Source organism: Lipotes vexillifer, unplaced genomic scaffold (genome assembly GCF_000442215.2).
Source record: "Lipotes vexillifer unplaced genomic scaffold, Lipotes_vexillifer_v1.1 scaffold445, whole genome shotgun sequence".
Taxonomy (NCBI): Eukaryota; Metazoa; Chordata; class Mammalia; order Artiodactyla; family Lipotidae; genus Lipotes; species Lipotes vexillifer.
This window is the reverse complement of record NW_006774995.1, coordinates 2,777,748-2,786,587: the sequence shown is the minus strand read 5'-3', so window position 1 is coordinate 2,786,587 and position 8,840 is coordinate 2,777,748.

Genomic DNA, 8,840 nt, shown 5'->3' with positions numbered 1-8,840 from the left:
TCACAGCAAAAGTGCAGCTGTGTTGCCTCCTTTTTCCCAGTGATAAACTCACAAGACATTTCACAAAATGATTAATCAAAAGAGGGCACTGGTCAGCAAAGATGAAAGAACAAAAAAGAAATGAAAAGTGATAATGCTGGAAGTGAAAATGAGATCCAAAGTAAATGGAGTGACAGAAGAAAAATCTGACTGCAGGATTGCTGACACCATCACAGTTCAAGAGATTCTAGAAAAGCAGCCAGGGAAACTTAGTGAAGGTGAACAAATGGGCATAATGGAAGAAAATGATTGTGACAAAAGGAAAGGACTTTGAGGGGAAGTGAAGTCAAAAAACTTCACATGAATGCAACTCTAAGAGATATTTCAGGACACTGAATGTGCAAAGCCTCCCCAAATTTTGGAAGTTGTTTCAAACTTAGAATGGAGTACGACAATCCTCCAAGGCAAAGAAAAAATACTCTATCATGTTATACCAGGAGAAAAAGCAAACACTGTTCAAAGTACTCTTGATAATTTTTTATAAACATAAAATCCTTTCTCATTTAAAAAAAATTACAGTGTACTAAATACATACTAGTTTTACTATATTTTTATTTTCCTATACATTTACAGCCAGCAGTAAGAAAGTTTTAATGTTTTGACAGGAATATTTAGAAGTATTAGAATAATAGTATTTTTTCCTATTATTAGGATTTATTTGCAGATTTAGCTTTCATGTCATTTTTACCTTTATACACTACCCAAGAAAGCGAGAACTGCCTATTCTCAAACTTGACACCATTCATTCACCAAGTTCCAATGTCTGATCCCATAACTTAGTGGATGCCATATATTTTTTAAGCCACTGGTTAGGTACCATCATGCTTATCTCTGAACAGAGATGGAGTTACTAGAGGTGTTTTCTGAATTTTTGTTCCCATTTACTTCCTTGGCATATGACTGGGCACTAAAATGTGGCTGGTAGCCACCTACAGTGGTAGGGGAAGTTTTTTCTTTCCTTCTTTCTCTTGACCTACCAGCTGACGGTTGTTATGATTTCTCCTCTCAAGACATCTCACCCCTTTTCCTGTATTGAGGCTGATCTGGGTGATAAGAACTTTTACAAGCAAAAACAGCTGCAAGTAAAGAAACAAAAGAAAGAGGTACTAGAAATGCCTAATAAGAATTGAATTTCAAAGTATGTCCTGTTCCATTAGCTCTTTTCCAAGTAAAGCTTCTGACCTATTCCTCACTTCAGCATTTGTTATAAAATATTTGGCGTAATGTGGGATTTTGTTTCTAAAGTATAGACGACTTTCACATATGGCTTTTGTGTAAAAAGGCAACCGATTAAAATGTACATACATTTTTTTCTTTCCCTGCAGGATCAAAGAGAAAAAGGAGAAATCTCTTAGTAGGAGTAAGAAATATTTTAGCTCTCAGTCTGTGTCCCCTTGGATAATATATAGTAAAATGATTTAAAAGAGTTCAAAAGAACTTTGTGCCTATGTACCTGCACACGTGGGGCTTAGAAAAACGAAGATTACATCAGTTGCCTGAATTCAATTTCATGATAGTACTATACTGTTTGATTATGCTTAAGCATAATCATTCTTCAAAATATTAATAATATGCATTAGGATTATTATAGTATCTTCATTAGCTATATTGGAATCTTTAATCAGAATTCAATTAAATGTTTTTCAGTTGTTAGTATGGATGAGAATATGTGGGGAATTTGCTAAAAACTAGAGATTCCACGTCAGAAGGACTTGAGTGGAACTGAGGAATCTGCCATTTAAAAAAATGTCTTGGGGCTTCCCTGGTGGCGCAGTGGTTGAGAGTCCACCTGCCGATGCAGGGGACGCGGGTTTGTGCCCCGGTCCGGGAAGATCCCACGTGCCGCAGAGCGGCTGGGCCTGTGAGCCGTGGCCGCTGAGCCTGCACGTCCGGAGCCTGTGCTTCGCAACGGGAGAGGCCACAAAAAATAAATAAATAAACAAATATGTCTTGAACAATTCTGTTGCTGGTACACTGAGGACTAAACTTTAAGAAATATGGAAAAACAGACCTGTCGTAATTCTAGTGCAATGTGAATCCAAGACAGTCTAATGGGGGCTTCCCTGGTGGCACAGTGGTTAAGAATCCACCTGCCAATGCAGGGGACACAGGTTCGAGTCCTTGTCCGGGAAGACCCCACATGCCGTGGAGCAACTAAGCCTGTGCACCACAACTACTGAGCCTGCGCTCTAGAGCCAATGAGCCACAACCACTGAGCTCGCGCACCTAGCGACCAAGCTCTGCAACAAGAGAAGCCACCGAAGTTACAAGCCCATGCACCACAACGAAGAGTAGCCCCGCTCACCACAACTAGAGAAAGCCCGCGCACACCAACAAAGACCCAACGCAGACAAAAAGAAATAAATAAAATAAGTTTTCAAAGGCTATTGAAGGTGGAAATGTATAGTTTATGGAGTTATATTGCTTGACTCCAACATTAACTCCTTCACTTATTAAACGTGTGATCTTGGTTAAGCCATAAACTTTCTGTCTCAGATCCTTCACCTGTAAAATGGAAACTAGAACAGAACAAGTTTTGCAAGGATGATGTGAAATAATCCTTCTAAGGGTTTAACACAGTGACGGGCAAGTAGGAAGGGCTTAAAAACAGTTGATTCATATTGGTTTTCTTTTCTTTTCTCCACAGGTTCTACAGATCACCTTATTGCCCCCTGAAGTTCTAATTCCATGTGAGAATGCATTGTAAGATGTCCTCGTGTCATGGTTGTTAGAGATGATTTCAAATAATTTTCAATCTCTTTTATATTTATTCCGTTTGAATTTTAAGAGTCAGAGACCTGGACTTTCTTCTAACACACGCTTTTATACAGAGATCCCTTGTTGACTACTATGGAGGAAAGTTGTCCTCATCTAATGGAGTATCTGTGCATCTCCTTGTGGCTCTCACTGCTCCTTCTGTTCTGCCAATGATGTGGCTATGGGGTAGAAAGGTTGTCCTCTCACTGGAGTCAGTGTTAAAAGTATTTTCTCCATTAAACTAAGTCAACACTATTAAATGGTTCCATTACTGCAAAAACCTGTAATTATATTGGCACACTCTATAAGCAGATATATAGACTGCATATTGTTCCTCAATTGATCTTTTTGGTGCTTAAGTCTATATGTCAGGCATATCTTAAAGAAAAGGAGAGGAAGGGGTTTAAATGATTATGACCAGTGACATCTCCCAAATTCAGTAATCAGATACTTCACCCCTCCTCCCACAGAAATAAGCGAATAAGGGGAGGAAGAATGAGCAGACATGGTTCTCTGGCAAAGCCCTTCCTCATGGAAATGCAAGGAGATGGGAGTGAACAGGACTAATCAATATTCATCTTGGTAATGTGCAGCAAGTACACTGGCAAGGCCCATCAGGTGCTGAAATATTGACATAAAATGCAAATTTGAATGTAATGTATCTGGTCCTTTGCAACGCTCCCCGCCCCACACCCGCACTACAGCAGGCTATACCTGCTACTTTCTAAACCTGGAATGATACAAACTTGCACCTTTGGCAAATGAAATTTTGGATAGTTTGTTGCAATATGGCTGGGTTTTCTGTACTTTCCTACCAATTGGTCAATAGCTGACCAACTGGTAGTATACAGTATATAAAGCATAATAATGGGGTAAGTAATCAGTATTTAATAACGTAAATATTATGTATACAAAGCCAAAAGTAATCATTGTATATAATGCCAAAAATATCTGGATTTTCCTACAGCCACTCTACACATGGGGTTGCCTCAGTACCTTCACTTGGGAACACATGAATCACCTAAACCAACACAAAAGCTAAATGCCATCCACCAATCTTGTGAAGGACTCAGCAGGTGTGCACCATACATTTGCTACACATTTTGAATATTCCCTTTGAAAATCAGGGTTTTTTTCCTAATCAGTACCATTGAAAGGTGTTCATTATAGTGAAATGCCACAAGCCAAATTCAAGCTCACCAAAGAAACAGAAGTGATGACTGGGAAAATAACTAATTAGCAATACATATCAAAAGAAGGCATCACTCTCATACTTTCTGCCACTTCAGTCTACTAGACCTCTAGCTCTTTCCCCTTCCTACCATTCCAACTAGTCCTTTGCCTAAAGGAGTCAACTGGTCCTAGACAAAGGAGCCACTTCCTAATATTTAAAGCTCATGGCTGAGGTGAAAAGTAGACGCAGCCCCTTTCACACTGCAGCGTGAAAACAGGTCTTCAGAGCACAAAAAAATTTTTTTAATGCCCTTTCCCTAAGGTATGTATTTGCATATGGTGGCTTATGATGTTATTACCACTGTACTGTCCTTCAGCAGTCTTGGATGATCTGAGATTCTAACACTTAAAAAATTATTTCTAAATGGAAAACTGACATGTATGATGTTTGGAGATTCTAGTTATACGAAAGTTAGATGATTTCTATATATTTTTCCCATCGGTGGTTACAAAATTTTACAAAATTATTCTTTAATAAGAGGATGCACTGAGATTCTTGACACTTACCTTTACTTAATACATACAAATTTAACTGTCTTCTTCACACATTAATTTTGAAAATGTTAAAAAAAATACACAGAGAAGTCCATATTAATGTATTATAATTGTTTATGGTTTGCCCATATGTATAACATATCTAAAAGAAATCAATCATCACTAATCATGCTGAAATCTTTATTACTTCCCTCTATTCTCAGGTGTACCTACAATCATAAATATAGTTTGTTATTTTCCAAAACACATATTTTTCATAATTATTAGTGTCTATAAACAATAGTAATATTATTTTGCATGTTTTATTCATATAAATTACATCATACTTGAGCTGTATTTTCAACTTTATCTTCATCCTCTTATTGTGCTGATGTATTTAAATCAAGTTTATTTATTTATTTATTTTTGTTGTTTGTTTGTTTGGCGGTACGTGGGCCTCTCACTGTTGTGGCCTCTCCCGTTGCGGAGCACAGGCTTCAGACACGCAGGCTCATCAGCCATGGCTCACGGGCCCAGCCGCTCTGTGGCATGTGGGATCTTCCCGGACCGGGGCACGAACCCGTGTCCCCTGCATCGGCAGGCGGACTCTCAACCACTGTGCCACCAGGGAAGCCCAAGTTTATTTACTTTAAAGATGAATAACAATAATTCATTTCTTCTTTTCCTATTGAGAAACATTTAGACACTTTTTCTGATTTCCCTATTACTAGCAATTATGCAAAAGATTCTTTTTATGTACGTGTGTGACACATTCTCTAACGTATCTACAGAATATGAGTTTTTTATCACAGGCTATGTACATTTTCAACTTTATTACTTAATTATTTTCCCATTGATTTTTTTTCCCAGATTGCATTCCCATTAGCAGTATATGAGTACCACATTTTCCCACATCCCAGTTAACACTTAATATTTTCAGACTTTTACATTTTTTCCAAATTTAGAAATTTGCATCTAATTTTTAAAATTTTAATTTTCCCGTTTATTAGTGAAGTTGAATATTTTTTCATATATTTTCAGTTTTTATTGTTTTAGCAGAGTATATAATCAAAAGAAATGTTTCTGTTGTTCCATTTATTAAAAAGAAAAAAAAGCTGCCTAATTGGAATTAAGTACTTTAAGGAAGAGATTTTAAACAACATAAATAGAAAACTATAATAAGAAGGTGAGATACTTTAAGCTGTATAATTTGGCTGTTATAAATCATGGACTACAGAATTTCTCTCTACATATATGTAATGCATAATTTTTTCCACACTCAAATGTTACATTTTGAATTATAATGTAGATTTTTCTGACTCTATGTCCTTTCATTAACTCAAATTCAACTTGATTAAAACCAACAAACATTTTTCCCACTTTCCCCAAAAGAAGCACAACATATTTGCTTTATGATTTTTTTGTTACCGATACCTCTCTGAATGCCCAATATTAAAATTTCAATTATCCTATAATTATCCACTAACCAATCAGGCACAAAATTCTGCTAAGTCATTCTTAAAATAATTATACACAAAACTAAATATTTAGGTTTAGAATGAGAACCAAAAATGATTGTGTTTGTCAGGGATCTATTGTTATACGTAATCCCATATCATCTTAATACAGTGTCAGAGATGGTGCTGATCAGAAGCTGTGCATAAAAGTCTTCATGAAGACTTTTATTTGGGGTTCCCCCTTACTTATAGGTGTGTGAGTACTTACATATCTCAACCCAAAATAAGGATAGGGCAGGAGGAAGGGGAAAAAGGAGGGACTTCAGGGTGGTACCTTGGTGATGGAATCTGGAATTCCAGTTTGAGTTACCTTAGCCCTGTGAGGTTGTTAGAAGGTCTGCTAAGTTTCTCAGCCTCCATGTAGACTCTTCTGAAGGTGGAAGATGCTCTTAATGAAAATGTAGCCCTAAGTGCTGGGCTTTCTTCTATTTCTTCACTCTTCCAGATCTTCGTCTCATACTTTGTCACTGTCATTATAATGCTCCAATGCCTTTAAGCAGTCATATTTATATTTCTCTGGCTCTTCCAGTCCTTCTCAGTGACAGAGTTGGTCTAAATTACCTAGTCTTGCATTACTAGAAACAGAAGTCTTCTGCAATATTAGTGTTTATAAATATGCAATTCCTTCTTACTGGAATTTTTGCTTCACCCCTGCTAAATTATATCCAAATCAAAATCCATCTTCAAAAAAAATGCTCAACATCACTAATTATTAGAGAAATGAAAAGCAAAACCACCTCACACCGGTCAGAATGGCCATCATAACAAAATCTACAAACAATAAATGCTAGAGAAGAGTGTGGAGAAAAGGGAACCCTCTTGCACTGTTGGTGGGAATGTAAACCGATACAGCCACTATGGAGAACAATATGGAGGTTCCTTAAAAAACTAAAAATAGAACTACTATGTGACCCAGCAATCCCACTACTGGACATATACCTAGAGAAAACCATAATTCAAAAAGACATATGCACCCCGATGTTCACTGCAGCACTACTTACAACAGCCAGGACATGGAAATAACCTAAATGTCCATCAACAGAAGAATGGATAAAGAAGATGTGGTACGTATATACAATGGAATATTATGCTGTCATAAAAAGGAAAGAAACTAGGTCATTTGTAGAGATGTAGATGGACCTAGAGACTGTCATACGGAGTAAAGTAAGTCAGAAAGAGAAAAACAAGTATCATATATTAACACATATATGTGGAATCTGAAAAAATTGATATAGACAATCTTACTTACAAAGCAGAAACAGAGACACAGACGTAGAGAACAAACGAACAAACATATGGATACCAAGGGGGAAAGAAGGGGGCGAGATGAATTGGGAGACTGGGATTGACATATATATATGATTGATACTATGTATAAAATAGATAACTAATGAGGACCTACTGTATAGCACAGGGAACTCTACTCAGTGCTCTGTGGTGACCTAAATGGGAAGGAAATCCAAGAAAGAGGAGATATATGTATACGTATAGCTGATTCTCTTTGCTGTACAGTAGAAGCTAACACAACATTGTAAAGCAACTGTACTCCAATAAAAATTTAAAAAGAATTCTAGCTCAGATAGACTTGTGATTGGTAGGGGTACCATGAGAATTTTAAATGAGAATGCAAAATGATCCCTTTTTAAATATATTTTCAAATACAGCATCTATGAATTTCTTCCCTCCCTGTATGCATATATTTTACTTTACATTAAGAGATGGAGCCTAGTTTACTTCCCTTTAAATCTGAGTTGGCTTTAGTTGCTTAAGCAAAAGATGTTGCAAATGTGACTGTTGTGCTTCTGAGTCTAGGTCATAAGAATCTTTGCTGTACATGCCTAGGTCTTCAAGAATACTAGCTCTTAGGATGCTCCCTCAGAATTTAGCTACCATGCTGTAAGAAATGTAAGCCACATAAAGTGAAGACATGGAGGTGATCTAGTCAACAACCCCACCTGAGCAACCAGCTGACAGCCAGCATCAACTGCAACCATGTGAGTGAGCAATTTTGAAAATCTAGCCAAGACTAGGCTAGGGTGAGATGACCCTAGTCTCCATCTGACTGACACTGCACAAGAAACCTCAAGTGAGAATTATCATAGCACCATGAGAGTTAATGATATTTTTTGAACCACTAAATTTCAGAAGAGTTAGTTATACAGCAATTGATAACCTAAACATCCTTAGGAGCTTTACAATCAAGTGAAGAAGACACAAAAGTAGATTCTAATAATCAAGTGTAGTAAATACAATGACAAAAGTGTTCACACAAGATGTTATGGAAAAAAGAAACTGAGAAGAGAAACCGTGGGAGAGGGTACTGGGGGCCCAGGAAAATATTTCTAGATGAGAAAATATTCTTAAAGAAACTCAGAAGAAAAATAAGAATGGTTCAGGCAAAAGAAATGTCATTAAAGATGTTTAATGTTCTTCTCTATCCTCTTTAAGAGAGAAAAATGTTAAGGGAACTACAAGCATTAAAATTTTACTGGATTCAAATTATTGGGAGACAATGGGTAGAAAAGACTGTAGAAAAAGGCAAGAGACCATATTATGCAGGGCCCTGGATTAGTCACTTTAAGGAATCCTCACTTGATTGTCTAGAAGATAGGGAGACATTGAAGGCCTTTAATCTAAGAAACAACAAGGCAAAATCAGTCTTTAAATCAACCACCTCAGGTGCTGTGTGGATAATAAACTGCAGATTTAAAGTAGAAGAGACATAATGCCTGGGGCAGAGTTGAGTCCTTGTAACAGGGATCATTTTGCAGATGTAAGAAGATGGTCATCTGTGAACCAGGAAGGGGGCCCTCACCAGAC